The sequence below is a fragment of the Suricata suricatta genome, chromosome 8, assembly GCF_006229205.1.
Source record: "Suricata suricatta isolate VVHF042 chromosome 8, meerkat_22Aug2017_6uvM2_HiC, whole genome shotgun sequence".
NCBI classification, from domain to species: domain Eukaryota; kingdom Metazoa; phylum Chordata; class Mammalia; order Carnivora; family Herpestidae; genus Suricata; species Suricata suricatta.
In genome coordinates, this window is record NC_043707.1 from 62,545,443 (window position 1) to 62,564,125 (window position 18,683).

Genomic DNA, 18,683 nt, shown 5'->3' on the forward strand with positions numbered 1-18,683 from the left:
AAATAGATAAGGCAGGTTATATAATCTCTGCTGTGAAGAGAGGGTAAATAATAGCCAAGATTTATTGAGGATCAACTATGAGCTATACATTGTTTGAATATTTTGCATATATTAACTCATTTGTTTCTTTTCACGGCCCTAAGAAATAGATGCTCTTATTGTGCTATTTTGCAGGTGAAGAAATGAATACACAAGGAGATTGAGCAGTTTATCCAAGGTTGTATGGCCAAAAATGGTGGAGCTGGGATTTAAGTTAAGGACCAATTCCTACCCCATTTTGCAGATGAGAAACCTGAGGCTTAGAAAGGCTATAAAACTTCTCTAAGGTCAACAGCCTAGTTGACCTTGGTGCAGAAGTTCAGACAAGATCCAACTCTAAAATCTTATCTTTTCACCATTTTATTACAATACTTCTTTTAACCTTGGTTTCTCACGTGATTTGATGTTAGGAGGTTTACGCAGATGTGTCACTTAATTCTGGCCATGGTACACAGAGGATATACCGTTTTGGTTTCTTTCTCTTACTACATGAATTTTAGTGTCCATTTCTATTTTGCAGTTTTAATTATATGCAGATAGATGGCTTTTACTTGGGGTATTGACAAAAAAGTTGAGGGTGGTGTAGGCATGGTGCTAGGAGTAGAAGATGCAAGGTGTAGAGAAATGTATTGGGGTCACTGGGAAACCATTATCAAAATATATCAGTTGAAACCTCAGAACAAATGTACCATACCTGGTGGGGTGGAGTGGGGGGCTTTCAGAAGAAAGGAGCATAGCTCTGTGGAATTTCAGAAAGCTTCCGCAGCTGAACCTGATACTGTCTTTAGTTGGGTAGCAAACTACAAGAGGTTCACTTTGCACACCTTTCACAAGTGATCTCTCTCCTCTTGGAAAAATGTTCATGTTGTAGATATGACCTGACAGTTACCAAGTACAACATTAGGACTGTTTTCCTCTATCTAGATAATGTACTTTATCTTTCATTTGTGGGCAGCATTGTCATGCTATCTGTGGCCATTTAAAATCTGTAGGATATTTTTCCCCCTTACTGTGACCAAGGTAAAAATAGGTCTTTCTCTTTACAGTAAGTTCTCTGTATTAGATGCATCTGGTTTGGATTCTTTTTTAGTATGGATTTAGTATGGATTTTGTAATTCAGTACATTGCTATCTTTTCCTCCCAGATTTATACCATATGTAAATTTGAAAAGTAGATCTTAATAAAGCAAATGATATGAGAGAGAGAGAGAGAGAGAGAGAGAGAGAAAGAGAGAGAGAGGAAGTGAAAGAGGGAGGGATCTGGGGAGAGGGAGAGGAAAGGAAAAGAAAGGGAACCAGGAAAGGCCAAAAGTGAAAATTTGTGTTTAAGGCCTCTCTCTGGGAGAATACTAACTAATCACATCTATTCATATTCTTTGGAGGCAGCTGTTTAATAAACTATTAAGATTTCCAACTATCATATTACTTAGTAATGTTTAAGGATATATGTTTTGAATCAGACAAGCATAGGTTCACATTCTGCCCGCCTACTTTGGCTATGGCCAAATAATATAACATTTTAAAAACTTGGTTCCCTTCACTAAAAAAAATGGGGATAATAATACTAGTCTTGTTTTAAAGATCAAGATTTTATATATATATATATATATATGAGGGAGCACATATGTGTATATAGACTAGAACGTGACATACAGTAATTATTCAAAAAATGAAAGCTATTATTATTAAATTTGTTATCTATGAGGATATTGTGAGCGAATGTATGTCTTTCTATATCGGACTAATACTGATTTAAAAAAGTAGTGAAGAAATTTTGGCTTGGTTTACTTTGTAGATCATCGATATATTAACATTTATGTCTCTTATTCTGGGAATAATCTAATAAACAGTTTTAATCTACTCGTGTTTCTTGGTTTGTAAAATCTTTGGCTGATGTTTTCATGTTTCTGTATGTGGTGGAGTAAAACCTTGCTTTTCTAACTCTGGAGTTAGGTGTACCAGGTACTGGCTACCATCTCTAGGGCCCCAGGACTAAATAGCTGAGGAGGTCAGCTTTCCTGCATGACTTTCTTTGTGGAAAGTCAACCTGGCTTTAGTTTTCTTTAGCAGCCACTTTCTAAAAGTTCTCAAAAAGTTGGCTTCCCCATCAGGTTAAATGAAATGAGCCAGAAAGTTCTCAATGCTGGTAAAAAGTCAAAAGAAAGAAACAAAGATTCTGTGGAGGGCAAGAAAATGAATGATGAGATAGGATTGGTCTTTTTTATTCAGTAGCCAATTTCACACAATGTCATGTTTTGTTGTGGATGAGGGGTTAAAGAGATAGTAAAGATTTATCTCAGATTAAATCAGATCTTACTGCTTTTGACTACCAAGTAGACAAACTGGAGAAGTTTCCTGTGATCCCCAGAGGAAGTTTGAATGGGTTTCTGAGTGTGTCAGGAGATAACTTTCCAGAAGTAAGTTTACAAGCAGACTCAACCAACATTTTTATTTCTCTTCCTGTAGCTTCTAAGATGACAGTAGTTCTAAGATGTTTAATAACCTCAAGAAAATATGTCCTCATTTATTATATGCATTTTATGTAACATTTTATTGTCACTTTAGACTTCAGGAATAACGTTCAGTAATTTTAAAACTCAATGCAGTGACAGAAAACCACTGGCATTATTAACTTTCAAATCAATGAGAAGAGTAGAAAAGAATGTTTTAACAAAAGAGCTAATGGCTGTTTTCTTTAACCTATGGTTGGAATAATTAAATAGCATGGCCTTTTCATGTGACACTGAAAGTGAAATGGAGTCAGACTTTTTATATCTGAGTTTTGTAGAGAATGTCTTTGGCAAATGTGCAATAGGTTTCAATTTTATTCTTCTCTTCTTAAATAGTGTTCTTCGTTTCAGAATGGTATGACTCGTGTTATTCAACATTTATTTAGCACTGGCAAGAGACTCAGCTCTTCACTGAATATCATAGGTAGGAATAATCTCTTCCCAGTGGGCATTGTATAAAAATAAGGTAAACAAAACCCCAATATTATGAGATAATTATCCATGACACGAGGCAGAGGTAGAACACTACACAAGCACTGTGCTCTTTCAGAAGGCGTTTTAGTACACAATAAATGGAAGCAAGAGCGCCCATACCTTGGTGCTGTCATCTGGAATGCTGGTAAGACACCCCCCTAAAGCTCTGTTAAAAAGCACAGCTGAATGGAGCACAAAGAGAAACCCATGGATTTGAGAATGTTACCGTGCCTTCTGTAAAGCTTTATCTCAGCACTGTGAGGCTTTAAAAGCAGTAGTGATTTTCCTAACATTGCTACAGTTTCGACCACCCGGCTATTTTACTCCTTTGTGATTTCGAATGAATTATTGATAAGGAATACTTCAAAGGTGTGCAAAAATTCTTTTACACTTAACATTTATAAAACAATGATGTTGATGGAGGGAAAAAGAAAGCCCCTGTCAATATTTTTCTGAGACTAAACAATAACAAAGTGCCTTCAGGATTCATTTTAATGAGAAATACTAGGTGGCTCCGTGGAAGTCTCGAGACAGGCAGTGCACACTAGGAAATTAATTATCGCTTGGCAGCCAGGCAAATGTATGCGGCTTATGGTGGCATTGTCGAAAATAAATATTCTTTTAATCAGCGATGCTGGCTTATTTCCTCAAAGGTAACATCAAACTTTAAATGCATAAGTCACATATATTTAAGAAAGGATTTCAAAACAAAGGGCTGGCTTGGCTTTTCCGACTACCATTTTCAGGTTCGTGTTTGCACAAGGCTTCCTCCACGCAAGGTACAACTGATCCCTTAGTCTTGTCCATGCTCAGAGAACAGGGCTATCATTACCGACAGCATTTTATCTAAGCCTGACTCTGATCTGTGCTGGAGGAGACATTGACTTTCATGATGGTTTTATGGATCGATGATTCAGGTGGTTTTCCAGATAGCTCTGTTGGGTTCCTGGGCCACGTTTGCAAGTCAAAGCTGCGTCTCCTCCCCGAGGTGGAATTTCTCAGCTCAAGGATTCACTTCTTAGCTGCCTCCCGCTCATGCAGTTGGCAGCTGACCGGGCAGTGCTGGTAATGCAACTGGAGTCTTCAAAGCGGCAGGTGATAAGAGACGCTGGGATTTTAACAGCATAATGAATTAATTCACAAACTCACTGAGCACAGACGATAACTTTGGTACAATTTCCAGTTACAATTAGGAGGGGATTGCATTGTTTTACAGGATAAAGGTATTAGTCCTGATTCTTGTAACGTAATGTGTAGCATACTGGTATCTTTGAGGAAAAGCCAGGTTCTGGATGTGTGAATTTGCCCGTGACCAGGCTCCTGAAATGGATGCAAATTGAAATGAGTGATTTCTGTGATAGCGAAGTGTGCTGTAGCGTAGCCTCTGTACCCAGATCCTTAAAAGGGGCTGGCAGAGCCTCAGAATCTCATTTTGCCTGAACTTTTATCCAAAAGCAACATAACTCTTCTTCAAATGTATGCCAAACTTGTTATTATATTTTGAGTTCATTGGGGCTGAACATGCAATCTTCATTTTGTATGTGAACCTCATAACCACTTCAGTGACTGCCTTCAAAATCAACAGATCCAAGACAACTTCGAATTCTTAAGTTCATTATGGAGAGGGAATCATTCATATCTTCCCTATTATTTCTGGTGTTTTCTCCAAAACTGTCTCTTGTAGAAGAAATACAATTTTAAATCTGAGAGACGGTGGTCAACAAAACAAGTTCCCCTTTTTTCAGCATTTGATTGCATCACCAACAGTATTTTCAAAAAGGAAATTGCGAGTTTATATGTTAACAAATGAGTATGTATGTATGCTAATGTCTATTTTAGAATTATTTCCTATCATTTTTCTTCTTTTTCAGATTGTCAAAATCTATTGTGGTTACGTGTAGAATGCTCAAAGTACATATGAGGTGTACAGGGTAGTTAAAAAGTATCACTTGGTGATAATAGAGGTGATAGGTATAATGGTAAAATACTCTTTCTTTCATATGACTGACTTACACTGAAATGATATATTTATTCAATACAATGAATATTCAATGCGATTCAATAAATATTCATTGGACACCTGTGCTAGGCCCTAGGGATATTAAGATGAGAAAGATTCAGTATTGGTTCCTTATGATCGTAGATTGTATTGTTATTCTCAAATATTCACTCCCCTTCATAGAATAAGAGGATTGTATGTATCCCTTGCACTATGTCCTAAGGGAGGGGAATACACTTCCCTCCCCCTTCTTTGGCCGTGACTGACTTAGCCAACGGCACATGAATGGACATGACACATGCTATGTCTGAGCAGAACGTTTAAGAATCATCCAGCATTTCCATCACCACCCTTGCTCTTTTCTCTTTGCTGTGAGAATGGCATGTCTTAACAAAAAGCTGTTTCTAACTCAAAACGCAACCCTAACCCTCATGTGAGTCCTGGAAGGAGAAGACTGAATAAAGCCCCAGCAGATGACCCGCAGCTGCCAGTGTGCGCCAACACGTTTGTTGTAAGTCGCTGAGATTTTGAAAGTTGTTTATTCACCACACTAAAGCCAGCTGAAACACTTTGCATGGAGTTTGACTACAGTATGTTAATCTAAGACATTAAAAGTTCTGACAGTCTGCTTAGAAGTTTATGACCAAAAAAAGAGACTAGTTCTAATCCAAGAATCCTACAAACTAAAGTTATGTAACAGTCTAGAGATGGACTGTGAGCAGATTACATCTGGGTTATTGTGGCCAAATTTGGATACTGGTAAAGTTTAGTGAATTAATCATGTATCTATCTTCATTGAATTTGGGTCACCAAAAGAAATAACTCTGCTGTAATTTAATTGTCTCAGATGTATTGACCGTGTCCAAGTCAACTGGTAGTTCAAGGTCAAACCTTCCATTTTTTGTTTATCCGGTGGAGTGAGAATGAAGGTATTTTTTTCAGGGCAGTTAACATGTCAAGATTGTCCATGCCTAATATGCTATTGCCTCTCAGTATATATTAGACATCAACAAACATTTGTCACTGTCTTAGGGTCCAGGCTGATATGGGTAGAGAGGATTCTTATGTAAACTAGTATATGAGAAAGTGTGTGTATTATAACGCATGTGAGAGAGAGAGAGGGAGGCAGAGAGGGAGGGAAGCTAAAGGTTTAACTCAATTCACACTGTATTGTGCTTTTTCATATCTTTACTATGCACCTGCACGTACCAAATACCAAGTGAGAAGCCCAATGATATTAAGGTGAAAATTTTAAAAAACAAGATCATGTAACATATTTATTTTTGTTGATTCATTCTAGGATATATTTTACTATACATCCTTTGCCAATTGCCTTTCCTTAGACTTTGGAACTAGGACACGTGTTGTGGTAGACATTACTAGTGTTCTCCTCTCTTCACTTAGCACACAGCACATTCCATTTCCCACTCCCCCAGCATCTGGTTAGGTCCTGGGCTGGTCCTAGCCACTGGATCTGAATAAAAGCGCTGTATGTCACTCCTAGGCTGAAGCATGGCTCCCTTGTCTGATGTCTCTGATGCTCTGATGTCTCCTTCCATGGGTACTCTAGAAACACATGTTCAAGGACAATGCCACCTCATGGCATCTAAGTGGATCCCTGACTCACTGCTTGCATGTACAAGGGAGTTTTTGTGATCAAGAAGTGAGTTTATATATATTTTTTGTTACTAATCCATTGTCAAGAACAACATATAGTTTGTGACTGCTTCTCATTCTTTGCCTGGGGCTAGAGTTCTTTTATCTTCTAAAGTCTATCTTTCCTTCTTTTTTTCCCCCTCTCTACCTTCCTTCCTTCTTCTCTTTTTCCTTCTTCTTTTCATTCCAAAAGTATATATGGAACAGGAACCATATGCCAGGATCTGTACCAGAATTACAATGCTAAACAGCAAGACAGAGATCCTGCCTCATGGATTTATAGGATGGTGAGGATAACGAGCATTTTTTAATTCCTTTACCCTGTAGCAGGCACTCTACCAAACGGTCTCATTTAATCCTCATAACAGCACTTATAAACTAGGTCCTGTTGTTATCCCTCATTTATTGATAAAGAAAATGACCTTCAGCAAAAGAAGGGCCCACAGCCCAAACCATACAGGTAGTGAAAGGCAGGGTTGGGCTTCAACCTTGAACTGTCTGTTGCTGAGGTGCTAGTGTTCAAACACTAGATGACAGCAAGGGGTGGTTTTTGCTTCTCTGGATGGTTTGATGCACACATTACTATTATCAATACTGTGAAAAGTAGACACTTCTCCCCTCTCTAGGCAAGAGTATGTGCTTTGATGTGATCATAATGAAAAAGGTATCCGGGGACTGGGACAAGTCAGAGTTTCACTCCCCCTGACTTGCTGTCTGGAGCAATGCCAGGCCACGTTCCCATATGGCCCTCAGCGCTTTCATCCCTGAGCGGGAGGTGGTCCTCCACATTAGTGTGGCCGGCCTCAGGACCCATGCAGGTGCAGTGTGCGGGAGCGCACCGACCTGTGTGGACACGGGGGGGGGGGGCCTCCTCTTCAAGTCTCCAGGCAGGCCCCTGTGAGGACAACAGGGCAGTACTTCCAACAAAGGAAAGGACAGTAAACACTCCCTTTCCTGGGAAGATCTGTGGACCCATCCAACCATAACTTCCACAAACTATTCTTTGCAATAAAAAGGAGAGCTTTTCCCCAATTTATTTATAGGTTTGTTTTCCCACGGGAGCTAGCAGGGTTTTGAAACAAATCAGGTTGAAGTAAGGATTCTCATTGTCGCTGCTCCTGCCTCACTGATGACACATAGCTTATCTTTTTCGAAGAGGCACGAGAAACTTCTTAAGCCTTCTTGCTTAAGAACAATTAATAATAATAATAACAACCGTTTGTTAATTTCATTTGCTTCCCTCTGAGCTGCAGCGTCACAGCATCTCAGGCCACTCCGTGGAGCCCACCACTCCTGAGCCACTGAAACAAGCTGTGTTTTGCAAAGTATGGTCCACCGATTGTGTGCATCAGAAATACCTGACGTGGTTAGTAAAGAGGCAGATTCCAAGTCCCATTGCAGATCCACAGAATCAGAAGCTCTGGAGATGGGATATAGCACTGAGCACTTTAAGAAGCTCTGAGGAACTTTGCACTCACCCACTAAACTTTGAGAACAGTGGATGGGAGGCAGAGGCCGTCTTGGCTGGTTCTTGGCACCGCCTTGCTGACAGCTACCTTTTACTTCTGTTCGACCCCTCGACCTTGAATAACCTACGGAGCTCCCAGTAATAAATTTTATATTACAAATAATCCACTCAGCATGAGATAAATACTTTTTTTTACATTATTGTTATTTTTTTTAAGAGACAGAGAGGGACAGAGAGTGAGCAGGGGAGGGGCGGAGGGAGACACAGAATCCAAAGCAGGCTCCAGGCTCTGAGCTGTCAGCACAGAGCCCTATACATGGCTCAAACCCACAAACTGTGAGATCATGACCTGAGCTGAAGTTGGACGCTCAACTGACTGAGCCACCCAGGTGCCCCTACTTCTTTTTAAGGCAGGAATTGAGATTCCAACCTTTAGGAAACTACAGCTTCGTCTGTTGCTCTCCATTGCGCATTTTCAAATAAAACTTCCTTCTTGAAAGAAATTTCACTTACAGCCTTAAAAAGCTCTTTTTAAATAATTTTTAAAATTAGGTTTGCTGCCTAGTGCCTCCATATTACCTCATGCTGGCACCTGTGAAGATGCCTAATGGAAAGTGCAATGGAAAACCCAATGAGCCTAGGGAAGAAAGTGAAATTTAGGCCCATTTTACCCATCCTTCTTAGATGTTTTAGCACTATGATTCCTCTTGGGGAGTTTCTTCTCCTTAGCATACTTTTTTTTTCTCTTTTGTTCGATCACCTCCTCACACCCTCTTTCTATTATTTTAAGCAAATATTTAGGTTTTAGGGCTGAACATCTCTTCAGACCATTTACAATAAAGCCTGATTCAGAAGGCTCGTCAGTAAAGGGGAAGAGAAGGCGGGAAAGCAAGGCTCTCCCTGGTGCTTTTGAAGATGACGGGGTTTGCTAGAAGAAATGTCATGACCAGAACTCACATGCTTGTGGAAGGCTCAGCAAGAATGTATCATTTCAAATGTGCAGCACATATCTTACCCGAAGTTACAGGAGGAAAAAAAACCCAACTCTTTCTAGCTGAAGCAAGTTATGTAGGCTATGAATTATTTTATTGAACAGCGTTAAGTGCTTTCCTGTTGGAAATGAGGAACTTATTAATTATTTTAAGTTTGAAGTAATTAAGCCAGGCGCTGTCAGGCTGACATGGTTTTCTCAGCAGGCGGCTGGATTCTTCTAGCAGAGTGAAGGAGTTTTCCAGTCCCATATGCTGAGCTACAGGTGAGCCAGTTGGTAAATATGTGACATCTTTTAATTATACCTCGTTGCAAGCTGTAGCTTGTCTCGTAAATTATTTGATCATTTGTTGCCCTCTCATGAAAGAGAAGATTTGGTGGGTTTCCCTAGGTGAGGGGGTAAGGATGGAGGAGTGCACGGAAAGGAGGAAGATCAGCACTGTGCTAGGTGCTCTGACATCATTTCAGGGCCTTCAGATGACTTTCTAGTACAAGTTCTGGAAAGGTCCTTGTCTCAGCTGGCTGAGCAGTTTCAAGAATGCAGATAGCACTGGGCACAAAGGTTTTGTAGCAGGCCCCCATAGGGCCTGGGTAGTAGGAAAGATGGACTTTACTATTCACCTTTTTTCTGGGCTTTTCCTATATGCTTTACCAGCCACCAGCTGCCCAACTACATTCCAGGTGCATGGTGGAGAACTTCTGAGCTCACATCTGCTCAAAAGAGGAAAGAGTGAAAAATAAAATAGCAAGAGGGGGCTGAGATGGGAATGTTTCAGCTGAAGAGACAGACTTTGCATACCTCGAAAAGTTTTCCAACTTATTTATTTTTGCAAGGCTAAAATTCAAAGGCCTCCTTTGGTAGCCATATTTCCAAACCTTCCTTGCATCAATTTGGAAGAGTTTAGAACAAATTTGTCTTTGGCATTCTACTTCACACTGCCTACCACTGCCACCTCCATATCCAACAGCAAGTTCCAACAAGTCGCTACCCCTACATCAGCCCTCCATGAAACAGCATGTTTGTAGCCTAGGGTAGCAGTATGTTCCCCATTTACCTCCTGTCATCCAATGATAGGGAAATTTTCTTTTCTGGGCTCAAAATTTATTTGTTCTCACTCTCTGCCTTCTGCTGGATAACAACTGGCTAATTTAATAATGACATTTTTGCTAATGTGTTGATCCAGTCACTCATTTATTTAACCATTATTAATTGACTGCCTATTTTACGCTACTGTGGAAACATTGCACAAAACAAATATGGTCCCTTCTTTCTAGAAATTATCTTCTAACGTGAAAGAAATCCTTTTTGGCTTCCATATGCAGTGAGCCTGAGTCTCCATCCTCAAATTTCGGTGGGCAAGAAATAGATTAACTTTTGAAAAAAAATCCATTTAATTTCAAATTCAAATCTCTATGTTGCTGGCTTAGTGGAAAATTCAATCTCAGTGATTTTCTTTCATGGCCTATATACTTTATACAGAGAGAGAGGAACCCTGGGTCCCTGCATTTCCTGCAATAGGGAGCTTGCTTAACAAAAGTGAGCTGCCTGTAGTAGGCAATGCCGTGGGGGTGGGGTCACAATGTGGGAGAGGAAAATCCAAGCTGCTGCCCTTCTGTAGAGTGGGAAAGGCGGGGGGGGGGGGGGGGGGGGGGGGGGGGGGGGGGGGGGGGGTAAGGGAAGAGGGCCTGAAGGCAACATCAGCAGTGACAGTGTTAGGGGCACAATGAGGGCAATAAGGGGGTGACCCTAGGGTCGAGGATGCCAGAGGCGGGCTTTTGGGGTCAGTGTTGGTGAGCAGTGGGGTGCACTGATCCTGGAGTATTACAGGTATAAATAGGGCAGGGACAGGGGATGGGGGTAGGGACTTCCTGAGAACACTTCCCCAAGAACCGAAGGCAGGAATGGAGTGAGAGAGAGCGCATCCAGGAAGGAGGAGGAGGCGAGAGGCCTCAGAATTCTGTTCTCCTGTGGACTGGGGTGCTCGCAGGTTCAGAGACTAGCAGGGTAGGCTGAGAAGGGAAAAGGGCCAGCTGGCTGTGAGGCTGAGGGTGGGGGAGGTGGTTGCTGGAGGGACAGTATTTTACCCAAGTGCCCCAAAGCCCTAGATTCAGAAAGATTCACACACACACACACACACACACACACACACACACACACACAGAGTTGCTTGGAAACCACTCATCCCCACCTTTTCTCTTAATGTGGACATGAGCACACAGCCTTACCCATTCCCCGGGGAAAGAGCCTAGCTACAGCTCCGGCCTGGGCATCCAGTTGATTTAAGCACATACCAAGTCCCCTGTCCTCCACACAGGTGCAGCCTGGAGGCTGCTGCCCGGTTTGCTGGATGCCTGTCCTGCTTGTTCCCTTTCTCCCAAGTGCCTTCATGTCTGTCCTTGGTCCATCTGGACTGTCCACTCCGTGGTTAGGGATGAGGTAGGAGGGAATGGTAGGTCCTCAGAGATGGAGGGGGTCATGATCTTCAACAAGGCACTTGAGGAGGGGGCCGGGACATGAGGCTGGGGTGGAGAGAATATCCATGCAGGCTCTGGGGAGCCCCCACCTCCTTGGGCGGCTCAGTCCTCAGCACCTGGTCCAGCCTCTACCCTCAGTGCTCACTGAAGGGCCTCCTTCTGTTTTGGCATCAGCAGATGAAGATGGGGCTGGGCCGGAGCACAGAGGAGAGGAAGTGGCACCTGGGGAAGGCTGAGTAGAGACGGAAGCACAAGTTGACAGTGCAGAGAGAGAGGCAGGCAGCTTGAAGAGCAGCAAGACGACAAGGAGATGAACACCATGGAACGGAGTGCCAGTAAGATAATAATTGAATGACAATCCAAGAACTCTTAATCCAAAGCACAAATTACCAGGCAGCTCTAGACAATATAATTCCTTCCCATCAGTGACTATTAGATCATTTTCATTTCTGCATTATGTACAAAAGAAGAACACTACCATTGCAGCAGAAAATTCTGCATTGTTCAATGCAGCAAGTTTATATATATAAAATAAAGGCAGCCATCACATTTATAATCAAAATTTGTGAACTCCATGGTTCTCATCTTCTAGTTCTATCCTAACTGAAGAAAACTATCCTTGTATCTTGAAAGACAACATTAGCACATAGCATTCTTCAAAAAGCAAAATTTGGTTACTTTCTTTTGGTTACTTTTAACATAGTGGTTAAAGTTTTAAAAAGTTTTTTTTATTAAGCATACTTTCACAGACTAATTTGTTTAAACTATTCACATATTAAAACGTTAACATGCTTTTTGTTTCCTGTCTGAAACACAGACACAACTGCCAATACATGTTTTTAATGGAATCCTATTTTATAATATTACCTTGCTGAATATGTTTTATTGTAGTGATCATTAACAAATTATTTATGTCAAAATTTCAGCTCAAAGCCACCAAACTTTCAGTTGAAAATTTAATAATAATGTTTAGAGTTGGGCCTACCTATACATGTTTTTCTGGTTAAGCCTCCTAAGAGAGTGGAAATTTTTAAAATTTTTAAAAATGTTTTTATTTACTTTTGAGAGAGAGAGACAGAGACAGAGACAGAGCACAAGTCGGGGAGGGGCAGGGAGAGAGAGGGAACCCAGAATGTGAAGCAGGCTCCAGGCTCTGAGCTGTCAGTGCTGAGCCTGACCAGGGCTCAAACTCAGGAACCGGAGCTGAAGTCAGATGCTTAACTGACTGAGCCACCCAGGCGCCCCAAGAGAGGAAACATTTTAATGGAAAGCAAAGTGTCATGCAAATTTTATTCAAATTTAAAGCATGTTTGCAAATATTGCTGCCTGTTGGAAAAAATCTGTAGGTGCAGGAAAGTTGTGGATAGAGCCTGTTTTTCATTGTGGTTGACCTTTGCTTTGTGGATGTGAAAGCACACAATTTTACAAGCAAGCTTAGAAAATCATGCTAATGTTATAAACATCAAGTGGAATAAAGTTAAAATAAGTTATTATTTTTCATTTAGTACATTTTATTTTTTTGAAGTATTTATTTATTTATTTTTAATAGTTTATTATCAAATTGGTTTCCATATAACACCCAGTGCTCTTCCCCCGCAAGTGCTCTCCTCCATTATCACCACCTCCCTTCCCCCTCCCACATCCCCTTCAACCCTCCGTTCATTTTGAGTACTCAGTAGTCTCTCAGGTTTTGCATCCCTCTCTCTCCCCAACTCTCTTTCCCCCTTCCCCTCCCCCTGGTCCTCCATTAGGTTTCTCCTGTTCTCCTGTTAGACCTATGAGTGCAAACATATGGTATCTGTCCTTCTCTGCCTGACTTATTTCGCTTAGCATGACACCATCGAGGTCCATCTCATTTAGTACATTTTAAAGTAATCTCTCATTTCACAGTAGTACTGATAAATAAACACCTTTTGCAATATTAAAAATTTTTTTAAATTTATCTAGTATATACAGTTGGGTCAGATTACTTGACTCTGTGCAGATGCTCACAGCTATTTGTTATCCTAGGTGAATCTGGGCTCTGCCAAAGACTAATGAACCAAATTGTAAGACAGTCTTTTTCCTTATACTCTTGCTTTTCCATTAGGACATCCTAGTTCATTATTTTTTAACTTATTTTTTTCAATTTTTTAAAATTGTTTTTTATTTATTTTTGAGATACAGAGAGAGACAGCGTGAGCAGGGGAGTGTCAGAGAGAGAGGGAGACACAGAATCTGAAGCAGGCTCCAGGCTCTGAGCTAGCTGTCAGCACAGAACCTGACGCGGGGCTTGAACCCACAATTGTGAGATCATGACCTGAGCCGAAGCCGGATGCTTAACCTACTGAGCCACCCAGGGGCCCCTTAACTTATTTTTTGTAAGTCTGTTTTTAAAATTACTTATTACCAAAAAGTAAAGATGCAATGTATGTATAATATTAAAAGGAAGCCGCCCTAAAGAGACATTTAGAACAATGACATGTCTGAAATATACACATATTTTGGAAAATATGAAGGTGCCAAATGCAGAAATTTATGAAGAAAAATAGGCACCAAATAGTAGGTTTATTTTTAGTGTAGTGTTTCTGGAATGAGTTGGTACTAAATAAACAATGTATATGAATAATAACATATAAGTTGAACAATGAGTCCAAGAAATCTGAGTAATAATTAAGGAATCTTTAATGGACCAAAGTATTAACTAATACCCTTATCAAAGGAAACTAGATTTTCTCAAACTTTTCTTAATGTGTGTGTGTGGGAGGTGCAGGGAATGTTTGTCTTCAATAAAAAGTAGACATAAAACCAGACAAGATGTTCTTATACGTTGAATTTTATACAAACATGGATATTTTACCTTCCAGAAACCTCTTCCACAAACATATTGACTACCCACTACCAAGGATATTTGATAATCTATCTGGTAAAGATAGAAGATTAAACAATGGTATATCAAAACACATTAGATGTTACTTTATATAATAAAAACACCCCTTTTCCATGAAAAGAAGGCATCAAAGTTTTTTTTTAATTATAAATTTCATAGCTGTAAAACAAATATATTTTCCCAACTTTTTCAAGAAGTGTTTTCAGGAACAAGAGGGAAAGGGATCCTGTAAGATTCTGAGTTTCAGGGGGATGCCCTTTGGGCACCAATCTGAAGTGGGTGCCGTGAAGACAGCTGTCATCTTAGTCCCCATGATGCCCTCATTCATCAACGACATGCATACACTGTGTGCCAGCCTCCGAGGTACCTGCTTTATAGGGTAGGAATTTGCTAAGGTAAATGGTAGAGTGGCGACTGGCTCTGATGGATAAAAGTGTAAGATCTTTGTTTACGGTGATGCTGTTGAGATGTAGGAGAAAAAAAAATTAGGAGGATATGATAGAGCCTGTCAGGGCATTCTAAAGTGCCTACTATGTTCAGACTTCTCACCAGCCCCCCATCCCGCAATGGATAAGCCACCGGTGAAAGAGAAAAGAGAAACAGGGCAGAGCCGCGTTGAGAACGACAGCTCTTTTGGAATGAAGTGAGGCAAGAACTCTGTGAGAGAATATGATCGGCCCAGAGGGAAGCTCCAGTCAGTTCAGAAAGCCTTAGGAGAGAAGTTCTTGGGTTCTTATGAAATCAATCCATAGGCTGATGTCCATTCTGCCTATGCCCAGAACTAGACTGTGCTTATAGAATTTGCACACTTGAGAAAATGTTCTAAATTCATGGCAGGAAGAGAAAGCTTTCTCTAAAGGCTGCATGAGTCCAGACGCTGAAAGACAGAGCGTATATTAAACTCTGGAAATCTCTGTATGCCTTTCGAAAAACCTTTACTTACTGTGTCATCTATGTACAACATTGTACTGAGTATTCTTTTTTGTTTCATCTCGATTTTGAATCAGGATTTCCTTTTCGACAAACTAAATTACCTGAACGTAAGCAGGGTAGAAAGAGTCCATTTGTAGTTAAAACCATTTTCTCTTCAACCTGAATTTTGTGGACTATATTACATTTGTAACTGGTAACCTGTGTCTCATCCAGCAAGTTAAGCCCATATTTCCCTGAAAACTCTTATGCACATTTATAGAACCTTCAAGATAGAAACCACTTCACGCTCAAAAAATGCCCTCAAATGCAGCCATGTGTTTGTCATCCCACACAGGCAGCGCTTACAACCTCTACTCACTTTCCACTAACAAGGTGGCATCCTGGGACATTTTATATTTTCAGAAATTCTAGAAATAAATGGACATCTGGCCAGGCATTGTCTTTTGAGAACTGACCTAGGCACCCATCAAATTCAGAGCATCCTCCTTTCCTTGAAAAGTGGAAAGGATAGTCATGAAGGTTGTGAAGCTAACTTTGGCTTACCTTTTGAAAGCACTGTTGTTTGAAGAGTGACATCTCTTTCTGCATCTGTCTTGGAGAGTCTGTTTTTTTTGCGCTCTACCTGCCTTTCTATGGGTAGATGCACTCATATCTTGCATAATGACAGCATATTCATATCGCTGAACTGTGTCTCTCTGTCTCAGCTAGAGAACTCAAGGGCAGCTTTGAATAGGACACATCTTGTAATAGCCTAAAAATTGAGAACAACAACAAAAAAGAATTTTGTAATTTCAGCTGGGATAAAATAGTCTTTTGTAACAAAATTAAATGTTTGGTTTAGCTTGGCCCCTAGTGATAGTGATGTTCATTTTCATGGTGAATTGGTAGACTTTGCTCAAACAAGAGGCAGGACCAAAGGCCCTGGAGACTAAATTACCTCTTAGCTCTGGAAATGAAGTTTACCTCAAGCCCCAATTGAGATGAATGTGTGGTGAGTTGACAGAAAGCCTGGAAACATTTGCACACTTGGTACCAGGAGTGCAGACAAGCAGAAGTGACAAATTAAGATGATGAAATCTTTCCCATTCCTCATAGATTCAGAGAAAATATTATCTAATTAGCATGAGTTTGGTGAAAAGGTTGGTCATCTTTTTGTTGCCTAAATTTAAAGAATAATTTGCTTCTGTTTTATGAACAAGAGCTGTGTTAAAAAACAAACAGCCCAGTGTCCAACCTAGGAGTGCTCAAGGCAGCTCAAGGAGAAAGGGTGTCATCTGGCCCCGTGTGCAACAGCTCTGTGCGCGCTCTATGATACCTGTCATCTTTTACCCCAGTGAAAATGATGCCGCTCACTCGCGATTAGAGACTCCTATTGATTTCAGATTTTCACCAGACATGTTCAAGTCCCTTGGGCTCTGGGCGATTGTAGATTCTTATCAGTCTTGGAGTGAGGAAACAATGTAGTAATATAATTGGCAGAATGTAGCAACAGAGACTCCTACTTTCAATTTAGTCCTATATTGCAGTATCTTGATTATATATATTGGCATATATATTTAGAATTATATATATGTGTGTGTACATATATACATATACATTCTATTGGTTCTGATTCTCTGGAAAACATTGTCCATACACACCCACACATGCAGATACGTGTTCTTCACACTCATGGCCTCAAAGAATGCTCAAAGAGCAGACTAAATATTAATAGAAATCTGTGCTTATCTATCTTACCAAACACTTTACCCGCCTCCCCAAAAATCCAAATCAGCACAGTGCTCTGAGTAGACGGCGTTGTGTCATCTTACTCTGTTAGTTGGCTTTGACCTCCATCTCTAGAGTGATAATGGGTCCACAATTACACTGCAGCTGCTGTCTCAAGAGCTACTTATATGGGGAATCTGCATTCAGTAAGTGTTTATTTTGTGTAGTAGAGTGCCACCCAAACATTTCTGAGCTCTTACCAAAAAGTCATCCAGAAAGCCCACTTCACAAACTCTAGAGTGTAATGTGCAATTACTTTCTTTTTATCTTGAAATATCAGAGCAACACTTTTATCTGATCGAGGGACAGGACTTTCTACCAGTTCTAATTTTTCCTGCAGGATGTATGTTCATGTCCTAAACCTTAACTCACCAGTACAGATCGTGAGGTTTGATGTGTGCTAAACTGTAGAGCCATAATAAAAGTCAAAGTGATTTGTCAAAATTCTGAAGAAACGTAAATGGCTACATTTCAATTTGTGTCTGAAAAGAGTAGGTACTAGTAATTGCTTTAGGGAGCTGACCAGGATGAAAGACAGTAAAACATTTTAATTTCTTCTTTATGGGATTGTTACAAAGTCACTGCTTTTGAGTGGCACCTTCCCACACACTAGTGCATTGTGCTGACGCTCCGTTAGAGAGAGTGCATGCTTTCATCCAGCCAACTGCATTGCATGCGCTGTTATGTGAAGAGCATGACAAATCTGCATAGTTTCCAATCGCTCCCTCCATTTCCTTTTATAAAACCTTAGAGGAAAAAAAATCTTTGATAAAAACAAATGTAGCAGTAATGTGATCTTCATGAAGTCTTGTGATTAAAGAAAAAAAAATTAAAACCTCCGGGTTTTAGTTGGGAACACAAATGAAATGATTTACTTTCTTCTGCATATACCCTTTATTTTTACTTTCTGATCATTCTACTGAGACTGGATTTCACTAGAGTCCCCAAGGTAATGGGGCCTGGTGACTAATCCACTGAGCCATACAAACCCCATCTGCTTACTCACTTTGACATTTTAATAATATCCCATTTGGACCTTTGTTCAATTTTGCTTTGTGCTACATCTTTGTTCTAACATTACAGCTGAAAGAATTTATTATAATGAATATTATCAAATCTCACTAATTAAAACACACAGAAAGATTTTTGCGTATTTCAACTATATACACTTTCCATGGGAAATGGACCTACGGAAATTTGTCAATGGACCATCAAATTGCCCTCTTAATTATTGTTCATTGTATATTTTACTTGGAATAAAGAAAAAATATGATATTTTAAAAGAGGCAATGCCCTATTTTATTTCTACCTTAGTTTGAAATACCTGCATGAAACATTTTTCTTCATAAATACCATAAAATACATTATTCTAATGATATAGTAGCGAAGGAGAGCTTCACACAACATTGCTGATTATAGAAGCAATATTAAATGCTGGCTTATGTTGTTTTATAAATATGTGATTTCTTTGAATGAAGATTGATTATGATCTAGTATTTACATA

At 40.1% G+C, this 18,683-nt stretch overlaps 1 long non-coding RNA gene across 2 annotated transcripts in view; it reads right to left on the bottom strand.

Annotated features, from left to right (window-relative positions):
• LOC115299103 overlaps nucleotides 1-18,683 on the bottom strand; it is a 52,348-nt gene that overhangs the window by 16,049 nt on the left and 17,616 nt on the right. For both annotated transcript variants that reach the window (XR_003911984.1, XR_003911985.1), the window contains exon 2: nucleotides 15,956-16,163. This is a non-coding gene — a long non-coding RNA (uncharacterized LOC115299103). The remainder of the gene's footprint in view (nucleotides 1-15,955; nucleotides 16,164-18,683) is intronic.